The sequence below is a fragment of the Dipodomys ordii genome, unplaced genomic scaffold (genome assembly GCF_000151885.1).
Source record: "Dipodomys ordii isolate 6190 unplaced genomic scaffold, Dord_2.0 Scaffold114, whole genome shotgun sequence".
Classification (NCBI taxonomy): domain Eukaryota; kingdom Metazoa; phylum Chordata; class Mammalia; order Rodentia; family Heteromyidae; genus Dipodomys; species Dipodomys ordii.
Genome location: NW_012267330.1, coordinates 1981642 through 1999477, shown reverse-complemented (window position 1 = coordinate 1999477; position 17836 = coordinate 1981642). Strand labels below are relative to the sequence as shown.

General features: G+C 43.6%; 1 protein-coding gene across 1 annotated transcript in view; it reads right to left on the bottom strand.

Moving 5' to 3' along the window:
* Positions 1-744, bottom strand: part of Sap130 (Sin3A-associated protein, 130kDa) — a 96997-nt gene extending 96253 nt beyond the window's left edge. Inside the window, exon 1 of the mRNA XM_013028811.1 lies at positions 627-744. The gene's annotated coding sequence lies outside the window, so the exon portion shown is untranslated. The remainder of the gene's footprint in view (positions 1-626) is intronic.
* Between the last annotated feature and the right edge of the window lie 17092 nt (positions 745-17836).

Below are 17836 nucleotides of genomic sequence, written 5' to 3'. Positions count from 1 at the left end.
AACCTGCCCCTGCCTCCCCCGCCCGCCCATTGGCCCCGAGCCCGCCGCGTCACTGGAGACTCGGCACCAATCCCGAGCGGCCTGCGCGTTCTGAGCCCGCCCCACCCTCCCGCCGACTGACAGCCAATTAGGCACCAGCCTCGCCGGGGCAGTCCGAACCCCTCGAGGTTGGGCCAATAGCAGGGGAAGACGGGAGCTCCCGGCGGGGGAGGCGGGGAGCGGGGAGGCCCCGCCTCGGCCCGGGTCTGAAAGCGGCGGGCGCAGGGCCCGGATGTGGAGAGTCACTTTAAACTGCTCCAGGAGCCAAACTCCCCGGGCCGCCCGCCCGCCCGCACTCCCCCGGCTGCTCCGCTGCCCTGCCAAGGCCTGGGCCTGCCACGCCCCCACGCCTGGCCAGCCCACCCCTCCCGAAGTCTCTCCCTTCCCCGCCGCCGGACGCTCGGGCCCTGCCGCCAGCTCAACCGCCGTGCCCAACTCGCGAAAAGAGCCGGGATCCGAGTCGCCCGCGCCGGGGCGCCTCTGCCCTTCCCCGGGGACGCGCAGCGGGACGGACGCTGCAGCCCTGCCTTGCCGCCCCGCCCCCTCGCCTCCACCCCTCCCCTCCCGGGCGCCCGTCCCGCCATTACCTGATTGCTGCGCCGAGGGGCCACCGCGCCACCTCGAGCTCGCTCCCGTGCGCCCTCTGCTCGTAGGGGCGACGTCCTCAAGCTCCGGACCCGCAGTAGCCGCCGGGGCACTAGCACTCTGCCCCCCACCCCTCACTCCAGCGCCACTGCTTCCGCCGCCGTAACGAGCCTCTCGCTAATTGGCTGATGCAAGCCCCGCCTTCATCCCTGAGAGCCAGTCCTCTCCTGGTGAGAACGGGATCGAAGACGGCCCACCCCGCGGGGCCGCAGAGACCTCTGGGAAGTGTAGTCCGCGATGTCTGGAAGGCGGGCCGGGAAAGGGGCGGCGAGCGGCGAGGCGGAGCCTCGGCGAGCCGGAGCCTCGGCGAGCCGGCGGAGGCTACACACCCCTTTGCCGCCTGGGGTGAGTTCTGCCATTTCTCTTCGTAGAGTGAGAACGCAGCGGATCCCACTCCTTCGCCGCAGCCTGGCAGCCCGAGTTTCATTTCCCCGAGGTGGGGGCGGCGCGACGCGGGAAGTGTCATGGAGGACGCCGGCGGCGGCCGCAGGCCTGGGCAAGGTGGAGGGCGTGTGCTCCGCTGCCGCGTGGGGCGAGATATCGCCCGCGGAAGTCCGAGGCGCCGTGGGATCCGCGTTGGGTTTATGCCGGGCCCAGCTCTCGTGGTTGCAGAAGGCTGGCCTGGGAGCGGGCTCCGGACGCGATCGAGCAGGACAGCCCGCGCACCTGCTCTGGTCAGCGGGCTGACTGAAAAGCCGGGGCGGGGGCGGGGGCGGGGGCGGGGTGGCTTTTACACACGTTACGAGCCTTAGTCCGTGCTGCCAAAGTAAAATTGGTCTCATCGTCTCCCTCTTCCCAGATGGTGGTGTTTGTGATTAGTTAAGGAATAAATGGGGCTCCAATCTTTCCTGTCAGGCACTGCTTGAGAAGAAGAGAGCAGCTTCTGGCGGCTATAATGTGTCTCAAGTACGCCCCCCAACACTTCCTATCTCGCTTTATTCTGGCTCACACGTTAGCCTATTCTCTTTAGGCAGCCTCCATACTTAGTTGGATTCTGCTTTTGCCATTTTTCTCACACTGCTAACCCAACGTGGCCATGACCTATTCAACGTCAACCCCTGTGGTCTTTGCTCAGATCTCTTGTTTAGTTTACTGACAAGTGGTTCCCCTTTCAGCCGTCCTCCCTTTTCTGTAGGCTCTCCTCGTTCTACTCCTATCCAAAGCAAGCTCCGACATACCTCCTTTTTTTCACAAGTACAACATTCTCTAGTGCTCTAATCTCCCTGCCTGCCTGCCTGCCTGCCTGCCTGCCTTCCTTCCTTCCTTCCTTCCTTCCTTCCTTCCTTCCTTCCTTCCTTCCTTTTCAGTGTTGGAGATAGAACCCAGAGCCTTACATGCTAGGCAAGAGCTACGCCGTTGAGCTTCGTCCCCAGCCTCCAGTGTTCATTTAATGCTATACTATTCAAATGGTGTAATGTACTTCTACAGTTCCAATGATCATCCTTGCAGATTTTATCTGCATGATAAGGATTCTTATAATTTACCAATCTACATAAAAGTCTTAGGCTCTGGAACTCGTGCATTCAATACAGAAATCCCTCACCCATGGCAGGGATTACAGTCCACAGACCCCCATGATAGGTGAAAATCTGTGAAGCATATTTATTTTATATTTTATATATTTAAGGCTTTAAAAACCCCACTCTCCTATAAAACTTACCAACTCTCTTATTAATCTTAATATTTTTATATTTCTATATTATTTGAATAGTCAGGCAAAAATAATTAAAATCATAAGCATTATGTAAATACCTATTGCAGATGAGCGCCAGAGGCTCACACCTGTAATCCTAGCTACTCAGAGGCTGAAATCTAAGGATCTCGGTTAAAAGACAGCATGGGCAGGAAAATCCAATGAGACTCTTATCCAATTAACCACCAGAAAACGACAAATGGTCCTGTGGCCCAAGTGGTAGAGTGCTGGCCTTGAGCTGAAGAGCTATGGGACAGCACCCAAGCCCAGAGTTCAAGTCCCACGACCAACAAAAACCAAAACCAATAGCATACCATAAAATGCCATGATATAACGAAAACTCTGATACAGAATTATATATTTTTTTAAATCAAAACTCACACTACAGTGAAACTGAGATAAGTGAACTGCTATATAGCGATTTACCTTATCTGTGTATTTTTCTTGAATCCTGGGTTTGAGTATTAGCATCTCCATCGTTTTAGCTTTAGGCTCCATACATGTTTCACACTCTTCCACCTCCAAGAATCACCACATTCCATTGATGTGTGCCTCATTATCAATTACTTTCTTAGAGCCAGGAGCTAGTAGAGGCTGAGATTTGAAGATCATGGGTTTTGTTGTTGTTTATTTTGTTTTTTGCCAGTCCTGGGGCTTAAATTCAATGCCTGAGCACTGTCTCTAAGCTTCTTTTTTGCTCAAAGCTAGCACTCTGCCACTTGAGTCAGAGGGTCACTTACACTTTTTTTGTGCATGTGGTACTGAGGAATAGAACCCAGGGTTTCATGCATGCTAGGCAAGCACTCTACTACTAAACCACATTCCCAGCCCAGAATCATGTTTTGAAGCTAACACAGGCAGGAAAGTTTATGAAACTGTTATCTCTAACCACCAAAAATCTAGCGATGGAGCTCTGACTCAAATGATAGACTGCCAGCCTTTAGTGAAAATGTTAAGGGACAGCACCTAGGTCCTGAGTTCAAGTCCCAGTACTGTTGCAAAAGAAAAAATAAGTGTGATACCCATTGCTTTCACAGTACTGGTTCAAGGCTTCACCTAAAAAAAAAAAAACCCCTGCAGTATTGTAATGCAGCCCTTACTTAAATCTTAATCCTAGTCTGTCCTCCATAGAGTTACTTTAATAAACTAATTTGAGTTTGTCCTTTCCATTCACAATGTCTCTGTAAATTCCAACTGTATTTCAAACCTCTAAGCCAAGGGTCCAAAGACTTAATCATTTAGTCCCACCTAAACACTGGATTCTCTCAACGGTTTCTACTAATTCTCTGCAGAGTTTGGTTGCAACAGTTTTGGTCTAGTATGAAGCACTCTACCAATAAGCCACATCCCCAGCCTCTAGTAACTACATGAAGAACAATAGATGATTTAACCATTATTATATTACTAGACTTTGGACCTGTCATCCACTAAACATTCTGTTTTAAGACAGCTTGGCCGGGCACTGGTGGCTCATGCGTATAATACTAGCTACTCTGGAGGGTGAGATCTGAGGATTGAAGTTTAAACCCAGCTGTGTCAGGAAAGTCTGTGAGACTCTTATATCCAATAAACTACTCAGAAAAAGCTGGAAGTGGCACTATGACTCAAGTGGTAGAGTGCTAGCCTTGAGCACAGAGCAGCTCAGGGACAGAACCCAGGCCCTGAGTTCAAGCTCCAGAACTGTCAGTAAAAAAGAAAAAGGAAAGTTCGTAAAGAAAGACTTTGAGAGCCGGGCACTGGTGCTTACTCCGATAATTCTAGCTACTCAGGAGGCCTTGTGATCTGAGGATTGCCATTCAAAGCAAGCCCAGGCAGGAAAGTTCATGAAACTCTTAGCTCCAGTAAACCACCAGAAAACCAGAAGTGGCACTGTGGCTCAAGTAGTAGAGCACTTGCCTTGAGCTGAAGAGCGCAGGGACAGTGCCCAAGCCCAGAGTTCAAGCCCTACCACTGACCAAAAAGAAAAAAAGATTTCGAAAGGAAATTGAGGGGAAAAAGTGGTTTTCTTTACATAAGAAAAAATGGGGAGTGGGGGGGGGCACCTGGGAATATGGCCTAGTGGTAGAGGGCTTACTAAGCATGCATGAACCCTGGGTTCCATTCCTCAGTACCACCTAAACAGAAAAATCTGGAAGTGGTGCTGTAGATCAAGTGGCAGAATGCTAGCATTGAGCAAATGAAGCTTAGGAACAGTGCCCAAGCCCTGAGTTCAAGCCCCAGGACTGGCAAAAGAAAAAGCAAAAAAGGAAAGAATTTGGGGCCAGATGTTGATAGCTCAAGCCTGTATTCTTAGCTACTCAAGAGTCTAAGATCTAAGGATCAAGATTCGAAGCCAACCCAGGCAGGAAAGTTCATGTGACTTTTATCTCCAATTAACCACCAGAAAACTGGAAGTAGAACTGTGGCTCAAAGTAGTAGAATGAATGCTAGCCTTGAGTGGAAAAAACTTAGGTATGGTGCCCAGGGCCCTGAGTCCAAGCCACATGACCAAAAAAAAAGTGGGGGGGGGAGAATAAGAATTGTCTTAAGGGGCTGGGAAAGGTAGCTCAGTGGTAGAGTGCTTGCCTTGCATGCATGAGGCCCTGGGTTTTATTCCTCAGCACCACATAAGCAGAAAAAGTCAGAAGTGGCACTGTGGCTCAAGTGTAGAGCACTAACCTTGAGCTGAGGGACAGCGCCCAGACCCAGAATTCAGGCCTCATGACGGGCAAAAAAAAAAAAAAAAGTCAATTTTCCTTAAAAAAAAAAAAAAGAATTGTCTTAAGCTGGATGCTAGCCTGTAATCCTAGCTACTTGGAAGCTGAGATCTGAGGACCAAGGTTTGAAGCCAGTTGGGGCAGGAAAATCTGTGAGACTCTTATTTTTCATTAACCACAAGAAAACAAGTGGAGCTGTGGCTCAAGTGGTAGAGCACTAACCTTGAACACAAAAGTTCAAGGACAGCACCCAGGCCCGAATTCAAGTAAAAAAAAAAAAATGTCTTCAATGTTTGTTGCGTAAAAGAGAAAGGGAGAAATTAAGATTAATCACCAAATGTTCAAGTAAGCATCAGACATATGACTATGCCTTGATTTTATAAGATAAAGCTTATTAGTAAAGTTAGTGACGTTGGTATGTAATTAAGTTGGCTGTGATTATATACTAACATAAAGATTTTTTTCCCTAAAGTTAAGATTGGTACAGTGAGGTAAATCTAGCATTCCATTCTTTATGTCCATCTATGAAAGTAATTGCTTGTGTACTATTAAGCTTGTCACGTTTTAATGATATAAAACTAAGTATTAACAACAAAAAAAGCAAAAAGGACTAGGAGCATGGCTCAACTGACAGTGTTCCTGCCTAGCCAATGTAAGGCCCTGAGTTGGAGGGAGGAGGGGAGGGGTAGAAAGAAGGGAAGGAAAGGAGGGAAGGAAAGGAGGGAGGAAGGGAGGGAGGGAGGAAGGAAGGAAGGAAGGAAGGAAGGAAGGAAGGAAGGGAAGGACTTGAACATGCTCCCACTTTGTATGTTAAATTATCCATTATACTTTAGGCCGGATTTAATTTATTAAAAAGGCTAGAACAAGCCAGGTGCTAGTAGCTCATACCTGTATTTATAGTTACTCTGAAGGCTGAGATTGGAGGATCTTGGCACCAGGCCAACCTTGGAAGGAAAGTCAATGAGACTTTTATCTCTAACTGCTGAAATTAGAAATGGAAATGTAGCTCAAGTGATAGAGTGCCATCATTGAAAGATAAATCTAAGGGATAGTGCTCAGTCCCTGAGTTCAAGCCCCAGTCTGGCACCCACAAAAAAGTAGACAGCATATATAAAGAATTCTTACAAATTGGTTGGGCACCAGTAGCTCACACCTGTAATCCTAACTATCCAGGAGGCTGAGATTTGAGGATTGAGGTTTAAAACCATTTCAAGCAAAAAGACAGAAGTGGAGCTGTGGCTCACGTGGTAGAGTGCCAGCCTTGAGCACAAAAGCTCAGGGACAGTGCCTAGGCCTTGAGTTCACGTTCCCATCTGGCATGCCTGAGTGCGTGCACAGATGAAGGAAGGGGTGACATTGTTCAATAGAGAAGAAAAAAGGAAGAGAAGTAAGGGTATTATTACACACAAATTTTAAAATATATTTTGTAACAATAATATGTATATAAATCTCTCCTCTATGGTACTCCAGATTTTTCTGAGATAGGGCCATAGGTCCACAAAAGTGTCAAAGCAGGATCCACAGCAGAGAACAGAGAATGAGTGAGAATACTGATTCACCTGGCACTTGTGCTTACTTCTGTAATCCTAATTTTTTTTTTTTGGTCGGTCATGGGGCCTGAACTCTGGGCTTGGGTGCTGTCCCTCAGTTCTTCAGCTCAAGTCTAACACTTTACCCCTTGAGCCATAATACCACTTCCGGCTTTTATTGCTTATGTGGTGCTGAGGAATTGAACCCAGGGCCTCATACATGCAAAGCAAGCACTCTACCACTGAGCCACCTTCCCAGCCCCTAATCCTAACTTCTTAAGAGACTGAGACTTAAGGATCTTGGTTCAAAGCCAGGCCAAGCAGGGAAGTCTATGAGATTCTTATCTCTAGTTAACTGCCAAAAAAGCTGGAAATGCGTTGTGGCTCAGGTGATAGAGTACTAGCCTTGAACAAAAACAAACACACACACACACACACACACACACAGGTGATAGAGTACTAGCCTTGAACAAAAACAAACACACACACACACCATATTATCTTTTCTACATTTATAGTCTTACTGGCTCCTGCCTCCTCTAATCCTGCCATTTCTAAGCCCTGAGTCTGACCTGTTTCTTCCACTCTGTCTATTGGCTATTACCAGAACTCTCCCCACCAATCTCCAATTTTTTGTACTTTAATAGAAACAAACCTTTATGAAAGATCCTTTAATATTAGAAAAATAAAACTCTCTCAATTCTCTTTACAGAAAAATCTACTAGTACTTTGGCTATATTAAATTAAAGGCTCTTTATCATAAAAATACATAGTTTTATACTACTCAAGTGGAATTTATAATTCCTATGACCGTCTTACACTTATATAACAGGAATATACTAAATTTAGTGAATATTAAACTATATTGGTAATTTCTCATTCTTAGTTTGTAGCTTTTAAAAACAGTTCATGTACCTAAAATATACCCATTCCCTGGCTTATCGATTGCAGTGAACAGTGCAACAATACAAAATATGTGCTTGGTGAACATTTATTCATATCTACGTGACAGCAGACAGAGCTAGAGATTAGGTTTTAAACTGACATATTTAACAAGAATTTAGTATTACATCATCGTATGTCATCAAGGCAACTTTTTATATGGAAAAATCTAACTACTCTTATATGAAAAGTTTTACACAAAAATGCAACTCAAATAGAAATAAAAATAAAATCTGTGTACTATTGAATATAAATAGGATTTTAATTTTTGTTGAACTGAGAACTTGTTTGATCCCAACTTTGGCTTGTCATCTTCCTAAGATACTCCTTCACTTACGGTCTCTGCTGTGGCAGTACAGCCTATGAGCAGTGCCTTTTCCCTAATTGAGCTCTCCAAAAATGACCCCCAGGGTATGGCTTCAGGACAGCGAAGAGCCATCCAGCAGAACGAAGTCTAAATGCCCAGAACCACCTCCAACTTCCAGAAAAACAGCTATAATAATGCCAACAGCAGTTCAGAACAGTATGCACACAGTTGCCGATCCCATGTGTGCCTGCCTTTTGTGGATCCCTGACTACATCACTTCTTTTTAGAATCCTGGTTCATGCCCTGAATTTTTAGCACCATGCAAAGACGTCCACTGTCCACTGTCCCATCACTGGCCATCTAGAGTATCTCCAAGCCCACTGAACAGTCTCAAGTGACTAGGCTTGTCAGCCCCTCAGTTTCCTCATACACACAGCACTCAACTTCTGGCACCTAGTCAATAGTTGTAGGAATTCCAGACTCCCATGAGAACAAAATACTGTTTTTGGTGACAGGAAAAGACCTCTGCTAAAATCTTCTCCAACCAATCAGGTGCAAGCATAGGAAAGAACATCTGGAAAAGAAATGTGTTTAGCTTGGCCGTTGCACTACTCATGTGTCAGTGGCTCACTCTGGCCTCCAGAGGGATCCCCAGGAATAGGGAAGAGAAGGAGCAGCCCTGAAACATCAGGAAAAGCAAGGGTGTGCATATATGTGTATGTGTATGTGTGGGGGGTTGTCAGAAGCTTGAATCACCAGAGAAGAGAGAGCATCTGTTGAGTATATACCTTAACTTTTGTTTAGTCTGTTTTCCATTAGTCCTTACACACTACCAACATTTATCTATTTGTTGTAATGACCTGGTGGTAGGTTTTTTTTGTTTGTTTTTTGTTGTTGTGTGGCTTAAACTCTGGCTTGTGTGCTGTCCCTGAGATCTTTTCCTCAAGGCTGGTGCTCTACCACTTTGAGCCACAGCTCCACTTCTAGATTTCTGGTGGTTAATTGGAGATAAGAATCTCATGGGGACTTCTCTGCCCCGGCTGGCTTTGAACTGGGATCTGAAGATCTCATCCTCTTAAATACCTAAGATTACAGGCATGAGCCACCAATACCTGGCTCAGATAGTTCTTAACTGCTTTGGCTGAGCTTGGCCTTACCATCACTACCAAGTTCTCCTGTAGTGGAGTCCTTGGATTTAGGCAGAGAAGTTGGATATATCTGGAAAGCAACCAATCTGCCTCCAATCTTATCTGGGCTTATATCTAAAGAGTAATGCTCAGTGTTATGTTTTGGCTTTCTCTTTAGGTTGACTGTTAGAAGAATGTCACTAGGTTATATTTATTTTCCTGACTTATTTCAAAATATTTCAAATAGCACAGAAGAGTTGAAATTATCTTATAATGACCGGCTTCTAAAATTCCATCTACCACATTCAATACTGATTTTAAGATTTTTAACAATTAGTTGTACAAAGGGAATTCGTTGTGAATTTCCATACATACAGAGAATATATCCTAACTCATACCCTCCATCTCTCTCCCCCTCATTCTCCTTCACAAAACAGTTTCAACAGATTTTTATTATTCTGTTTTCAAACATGCATATAAAATAATGGATTATATTCACCATTCACCTTTGTAGTTGTTTTTCATTTCATTTCTTCTTTTTTCATGTACTGACAAGAGCTTAAACTGAGTCTGTACGCTGTCCCTTAGCTTTTTTGCTCAAGGCTTGTGCTCTACCATTTAAGCCACAACTCCTCCTTCTGTAGCTGATTTTCTGGACACAATCAGCTACTAAAGTGGCCCAAGCATCCATAACTCCTTCTTTTGGATGGACCTTGGCTGTCTTGAAATCATAACCTGTGAGTCATTTCTTGGCCTTTTCTTTTTTCAATTGCTCTCTCCCCCCTATCCTCACCCTTTGGTACATGCCAATATATAGATATATATTTAAACATTTTACACGTTTTCTTTTGTCCTTGTTCATTCCCTATATATGTATGTGATTATGTTTGTACTCATTCAGCTTTTTGTTTTCTGGGCCTTTGGAAAGTGAATATGAGCATTAGGTAATGCTCTTTAAAACTTCAATATGCATTAACAAAGAAATTTTCTTCTACATAAGACTACATTGAGCCATGCATTGCCTGTAATCCTCTTTTTTTGGTCAGTCCTGGGGCTGACTAAAAACCTCTGGGTCTGGGTGCTGTCCCTGAGCTCTTCAGCTCAAGGTAAGTGCTCTACCACTTGAGCCACAGCGCCACTTCCAGTTTTCTGGTGGTTTATTGGAGATAAGAGTCTTACAGACTTTTCTGCCTGGGCAGGATTTGAACTGTGATCCTCAGATCTCAGCCTCCTGAGTAGATAGGATTACAGGTGTAAACCACTGGAGCCTGGCTGTAATCCTAACTCTTTAGGAGACTGAGAACTGGAGGATAGGGGCCAAAGCCAGCTCTAGCAGAAAAGTCCTAGAAACACTTATTTCCAGTTAGCCAGCAAAAAGCAAGAACTAAATGTGTGACTCAAATGCTGGAGTATCAGCTGTAAGTGAAATAGTGGAGAGCTGAGGTTTAGTTCAAGCCCCCATACCTGTACACACAAATACACAACATTTATTAAATTAGGTAGATAATCATTTAATTTAATACAGAGCTTTATTTGTTGTACTGAAATCCCTTTACATTTTGAAACAATGTAACATTTTAGAGGAGACAATCCCAGTCTATCAGCTTCTTTCTTGTCATCACATCCCTTCTCTGCAACCTAGAAAAACAGCCTCTCCCTAGAGTGTGCAAGCAATACCTTGAGAATAGTCCACAATTTTTCTCAGTTGCCTGAGCCAGAAAATCTCTCCATGTAAAACAAAGGACAGCACTCAACAGAGTGCTTGTCTCTCTCCTTTTTGATACAATTGTGCAAGAAAATATATCCCGTTTTAAAAAATCTCAATAGCAAGCTGAGTCAAATGGCTATATTTATAATCCTAGATACTCAGGTGGTCGAGATCCAGAAGATTTCCATTTAAAGCCAGCCTGGGGAAGAAACCTCCACAAGACTTCATCTCCAAAAATACCAGCTTTATAAAGCAGCGCTGAGCCATAGCTCAAGTGGCTCACATAGCCTAGCAAATGTGAGGCCCTGAATTCAAACATCAGTATCGCAAAAAGAAAAAAAAATTGCAAGACAACAACAGACAACATTGGTGGCTCAGCACAGCTGTATGCACTTGTCTTCCCAGCTGTGACAAGAAATGTAAAATAGGAAGACCACTATGTAAAAGTGAGATCTATCTCAAAATAACCAGAGGGGAAAGAGCTGAGGGACAGCACCCAGGCCCAGAGTTCAAGCCCCACAACCGACTAAAATAAAATGTAGAGGGTCAATAAAATATCAAAATCCTTTCCCTCAACATTATTACTTAGGGTTTTTTAAAAAGTTCTATTTTGTTTGTAGTTCTGAGAATGAACCTAGTATGTCACATATGCCAGGCAAGTGCTCTATGATTGAGCTCCACTCCTAGCCTATACCCTGTTACTACCCACTAGTCTCCTAGCTTTTGCAAACTAGTCTCTATTCCTAGCCTCTATCCCTAGTCCTCATGTAGATTTTTTTCCATAAAGTGACAAAAAATTCATGTGGGAATACAAGAAACCTAAAATGATCAAAATACTGTTTTTGTTCATTTTGTGTTGGTTATGGTGCTTGAACTTAGGGCCTGGGCACTGTCCCCAAAACTTTTGTGCTCAAGGCTAGTACTCTACCACTTGAGTCATAGATCCACTTTCAGTTTGTTCTTGGTAAATTGGAAATAAAAGTCTCATAGACCTTTCTGCCTGCCCTGGTTTTGAACCAAGATCTTCAGAACTTAGCATCTTGAGTAGCTAGGATTATAGTCAAAAGCCACCAGCATCCTGCCCAAAGTAATTTTTGACTTTAATTTTTATTTATTTATTTTTTATTTTTTTGGGTCCGGTCGTGGGGCTTGAACTCTGGGCCTGGGCGCTGTCCCTCAGCTTTTCAGCTCAAGGCTAGCACTCTACCACTTGAGCCACAGCGCCACTTCTGGCTTTTTTTCTTCTTGCTTATGTGGTACTTGGTAATCGAACCCAGGGCTTCATGCATGCAAGGCAAGCGCTCTACCACTGAGCCACCTTCCCAGCCCAAAGTGCTTCTTTTTATTCTAGTCCTTGGGTTTGAACTCAGGGCTTAGGTGCTGTCTCTGAGCTTTTCTGCTCAAGGATAGTGCTCTACCAATTGAGCCACAGCTTCATTTCCATCTTTTTGCTGCTTGATTGGAGATAAAAGTCTCATGGACTTTCCTGTTCAGGTTGGCTTTGAATTGTGATCCTCAGATCTCAGTTTGAGCCACTAATTCCTGGCAAACGTCCTTACATTTAAGGGCAATTGTTTTTCAATGCCAGGTTAATTCAGTAGGTTAATTCAATAGATTTTTCAGTAAATGGAACTGGTGAGTGATTGTTAATGGAGGGTGAAGTTTGATTTGGAGTGACAAAAATATTCCTAAATAGATTAGGAATACAATGTATTTGTGGTACAACTCTGTGTGTATGTATGTATGTATATGTGTATATATGTGTGTGCATGTGTGTGCATGTGTGTGTGTGTGTGTGTGTGTTGTGGGTTTTTTTGTCAGTAATGGTACTTGAACTCAGGGCCTGGTCACTACCCTTGAGCTCTTTTGCTGAAGGTTAGTGGTCTACCACTTTGAGCCACAGCCCCACTTCCAGCTCTTTTTAGTGCTTAATTGAATACAAGTCTTATGGGCTTTCCTGCCTGGCCTGGCTTTAAAACATCATCCTCAGATCTCAGTTTCCTAAGTAGCTAGGATTTCAAGCATGAGCCACCAGTGCCTAGCTCTGTGAATATATTAAAAGCAATTAACTGTACATTTTTAAGTAGGTAAGTTTTTTTGTTATATGAATTTTACCACATAAATCTACTTTACAGTATGTAACTTAAGTATCTAAGAATCTTCTTTCTTTTTTATTTTTGGTGCTCATCCTGGGACTGGAACTCAAGGTTTGGCACTGTCCCTGAGCTTTTTCTGTTCAAGGCTAGCATACTACCACTTGAGCCACACCTTCACTTTCTGCTTTTTTTTCCCCTTCTGTCAGTTGTGGGGCTTGAACTCAGGGCCTGGGCACTGTCCCTGAGCCTCTATGTGCTCAAGGCTAGCGTTCTACCACTTAAGCCAACAGATCCAATTCTGGTTTTTGAGTAGTTAATTGGAGAAAACAGTCTCACAGGGACTTTTCTGCCCAGGAGGGCTTTGAACTGTGATCTTCAGGTCTCAGCCTCCTTAGTAGCTAGGATTACAGGTGTGAGCCACTGGCACCAGGCAATTTTCAGCTTTTATGCTAACTAAATGGAGATGAGAGTCTCATCGACTTTCCTTCCCAGATTGACTTTGAACCATGATCCTTGGATCTCAATCTCCTAAGCAGTTAGAATTACAAATGTGAGCCCCTGGCACCTGGCAATATTTAAAAATTTCAAATTATGCGTTTAAGGTAGTGGCAAGTAAATATACCTTGTATATTTCAAGAAAATTTGTCTAGGTTTCAAAACAAAAATCTAAGAGCAGCTGGGCTCCAGTGGCTCAAACCTGTAATCTTAGCTACTTAGGAGGCTGAGATTTGAGGATTGAAGTTCAAACCCAGTCTGGGAAAAGTTCTTGAGATTCTTATCTCCAATTAACCAGTATAAAAGCCAAAACTAGAGCTGTGTCTCAAGTAGTAGAGAACTGCCCTTGAGCAAAAAGCCAAACAAGAGTACAAGGTCCTGAGTTCAAACCCCAGAAGGTGCCCATGCACATGTGCACACACACGTACACACACAATCTGAGAACAGCTTGGGGGGAGGGGACTCTAATTAGAATATTGGCTAGTAGATTATTCCTGGATTTCTCTACATTTCTACCCAGGAAACTCAGTTCATCTCTTTAGTTTCATAATTTTGGTTTGCTGCTGTTCATTAACTATTTTTCAGGGTTTGCCCGTGTATGGGGTTGTTGCTCATTCTTTTTCTGTAGCAAACGTACTTATGAGTATAGATTCCCTTTAAAGATTCCAAGAGCTTCTGGCAGGTGTTTTATCTGTGGAGGTGCTGTCTTGCTGAGGGAGAGGACCATTTGAGAACCAGCAGCTGTGTCCTCACTTTATTCTCCTGTGATTTCTTCCTATGCTATCATGCTGCCCTTTTCACCTTATTGGATTTGATTTGATCTTCATTCCTCACAAACTTGCCCATTAGCTGTGACTATTTTATGCATTCTGGCAGAAGTGACTTATAGGCAGAGGTCTTTATTCCACAGCCCAACAAGTAGCACAGGTGTCATGTCTGTACCACTGTTTGTCTCTACCATAAAGAAGAATGGCATCATTCAAGATTTTCTTGCTGATGACTTTACTGAATGAATTAAATTTATGGGAATACCATCCAATTCTTCATTGACTGCAAATGAGGGGAGATGTTCCAGTTATAGTATTGCAGAGTAGATTTGAGCCACCACGTTGTAGGGTCAATGATTGCTCCTCACTGAATTCTTTCATTACAACCACTTTGCAGGTTTAGAATCTGTTGAGTAAACAGGAAAGCAGTGCTCTTGAAAAAATTCCCTGAAGTGTGGCTGCTTTTCTTTCTGGCTTTCCTTCAGGATCTATGGCCACTTACAGAATGACTAATTTTGGGATAGGAAAATGCACAAAATTGTAAGGGATCAGGGATTAGTGGACTCTCTCTCTCTCTCTCTCTCTCTCTCTCTCTTTCTCTTTCTCTCTCTCTTTCCCTCTCATAATTGGTTTGAACTTATTTGGTCTCATACTTGCTCAGCTTGCTTGGGGTTGGTTGGCACTTTACTACTTAAGCCATGCTTCTTGTCCAGTTTTTTATGCTGGCTAATTGGAGATGGGCTCTATGGACTTTTTTTGCCCAGGCTGGCTTCAAACCAATATCCTCTGGATGTCAGCCTCCTGAGTAGCTAGGATTACAGGTGTGAACCACTAAATCCAAGCCTGAACACTGTCTCTTAATCCTATTTGCTAAGAAAGAAGAGAGAATTAGGAGTGAGAGAGACAGAGACAGAGAGAACACTATGACAAAAGAGTTTGGGGCTGGGAAGGTGGCTCAGTGGTAGAGCGCTTGCCTTGCATGCCTGAGGCCCTGCGTTCGATTCCTCAGTACCACATAAGCAAAAAGAAAAAAACCAGAAGTGGTGCTGTGGCTCAAGTGGTAGAGCGCTAGCCTTGAGCTGAAGAGCTGAGGGACAGCGCCCAGGCCCAGAGTTCAGGCCCCACGACCAGACCCCCCCCCAAAAAAAAGAGTTTGGAGTGTGTGTAGACATTAACTGAGCAATGTGAGCAATTCTAGTAGCTGAAGGCTGGGAAACATTATTCTTATCAAGCTGGTAACTGATCAGTGGTAAGTGGTTGGGTAGCTGTCACAATACCTAAGTTCCATATCTAGCACAAACTTAAAAACAAAAAAAGCAAAGTGACTTTCAGAGTTAGATAGTACCTAGAATTTCAGTCCCAGTCCATTTCTAAGTAACTAGTGATCTGTGAATCTACCCTGTATTTCTTCTCTAACTGAATTTACATTTGTTACCAGAGATTAATGTCACCAGCAAAGAACACAAAGAGGCTAGGCACTGATGCTTATATCTATAATCCTACTCAGGAGGCTGAGATGCAAAGAACTGTGATTTGAAGCCAGCCCAAGCAGAAAAGTCTCTGAGACTCCATCTCTGAAATAACCAGCAAAGAGCTGGAGGAGATTCTAGACATTCACAAACACAGGATTCTAAGGAGAGGAACACAAGGTGCAATGCCTATGTACATCTGATCATATGAAATAATTGTCAAAATGAACCCAGGAAATAGAAACAAGAAGTTTTTCTTTGTGGTGGTTTTTCTTTTTTTTTCTTTTTTTTTTTAAATTGTGAAAATACCGTACAGAGGGGTTACAATGACATGAGCAAGGTAATGAGTACATTTCTTATCAAGCATTGCTGCCTCCTCCTTTGTTTCCCCTTACCATCCCTTCCCATCTCCCCCCACTTCTTTTTGTTTTATTTGTTTATACATTTTGGGAGAGTAGAGGGGCACAGAAATGGAAGGACAAGGGGTACACAAATGCAGTAGTGGTATTCATTAGACACTATGTTGAAAATGAACTATACAATTTGTATATAAAGGAAAAACTTGAGGAGAATGAGGGAAGGGGTAACATTGTCTAAGAAGAAATGTACTCATTATCTGATGTATGTAACTCTAAATCCTCTGTATATCACCCTTATAATAGCAATAGTTTTTTTTAAGCTTAAGGAGTGGCTCAAGCAATAGAGCACCAGCTGAGCATTCAAGGCCAGTATGAATTCAAATGCCCATTCCACCAAAATAAACAACACCAAACAAACAAAAAACAAATGGCACTAGATGTGATGGTGTAGGCACTTGTGAGGTTGAGGCAGGAGAAATGCAACAACAGGCTGGGCCACAGTGAAATTGTGTCTCAAACAATGACAACAAAAAAAAAACAAACAAAAAAGCAAACCAACGCACAAACTGACAAAATGACCAAACAAAACAATAACAACAAGAATCACAAGTTAAAAGTTTCTAAAGATTCTATAGTTAAGGGTGTGTTTACCTCTCAAATGAAAGACAAGTTCCTTCATCTGGCATTTCTACTACTAATGAGGCAAAAGCATTTGGCTTCTGATTTGGATTCTGAAGGCATGCTACACAACCATGTATCTTTCATGTCTATTTACTGAGTATGCCATAATGCTTTCATTTTGAGTGAAGACCAGAGCAAGTGAAGGCACTACGCCTGACTCAGCCTTTGTCAAGCTTTGTTGAGCCTTAACATTCAGCAAACTCAATGGTTCCTTAAGTATCTCTGGCACATATGATGGAGACTCCTGTAAAGCTCAATATAGAATCTCTGCTCAGACTTACATGGGCTTTTGGAGGAAAGTTATGGACTTTTACTAAGATACTTGTTCTCTTATAGAGAAACACCTCCTGAATAATTAACCTCAGCTGCTTGTCAAGATCTGAGTGTTATTCGATCCATGATGCCATAAGGTTAATAAGGCATCATCAAGGACCCACAGTTTACATGTGATTGTGACCACAAGGCTTGACCTCATGAGTGCTTTGTAAAAACCATCATTGTGACCAATTAACTGAAATATATGCTTTTTTCCTCAGGCCTAGTTTATAAGGTGGTTCTGAAACTAAGAGTACTCTTATATTGTGTTTAATACATTAATTATAATTTAGTCTTAAATGATCATATATCAAAAATGACTAGGCATTTAGCTGGGCACTGGTGGCTCATACCTATAATCCTAGCTACTCAGGAGGCTGAGATCTGAGGATTGTGCTTAGCAACCAGCCTGTGCAGGAAAGTCCATGAAACTCTTATCTGTCTCAAAAACAAAATATACTACTCAGGAGTCTGTGATCTACAGATAGAAGTTCAAAGCCAGCCCAGGCATAAAAGTTTGTGAGATTCTTAACTCCAATTAACAAGCAAAAAGCCAGAAATGGAGGTGGGCTCAAATGATAGAGTGAAAAGTCCTGAGTTCAAGCCCCAGTATGTCCTCTACCCCAAATACTAACAAAAGAGCTGGGTATATAGCTCAAGTGATAGAGTGCTTCCTAGCAAGCACATAGCCTTGGCTTTTATCCCCAGTATCGCAGGAGAGAGAAAGGGGGGGGGGCAGAGGAGAGGGGGAGGGAGAGGGAAGGAGAGAAAATGAATATAATGGGGAATACTGGCTGGCTGGAGATGTAGCTCAGTGGTAAAGCATTGACCTAGAATGTACAAAGCTCTGTGTTTTGGGGCTGGGAAGATGGTTCAGTGGTAGAGTGCTTGCCTTGCATGCCTGAGGCCCTGGGTTCGATTCCTCAGCACCACATAAGCAAAAAGAAAAAAGCCGGAAGTGGTGCTGT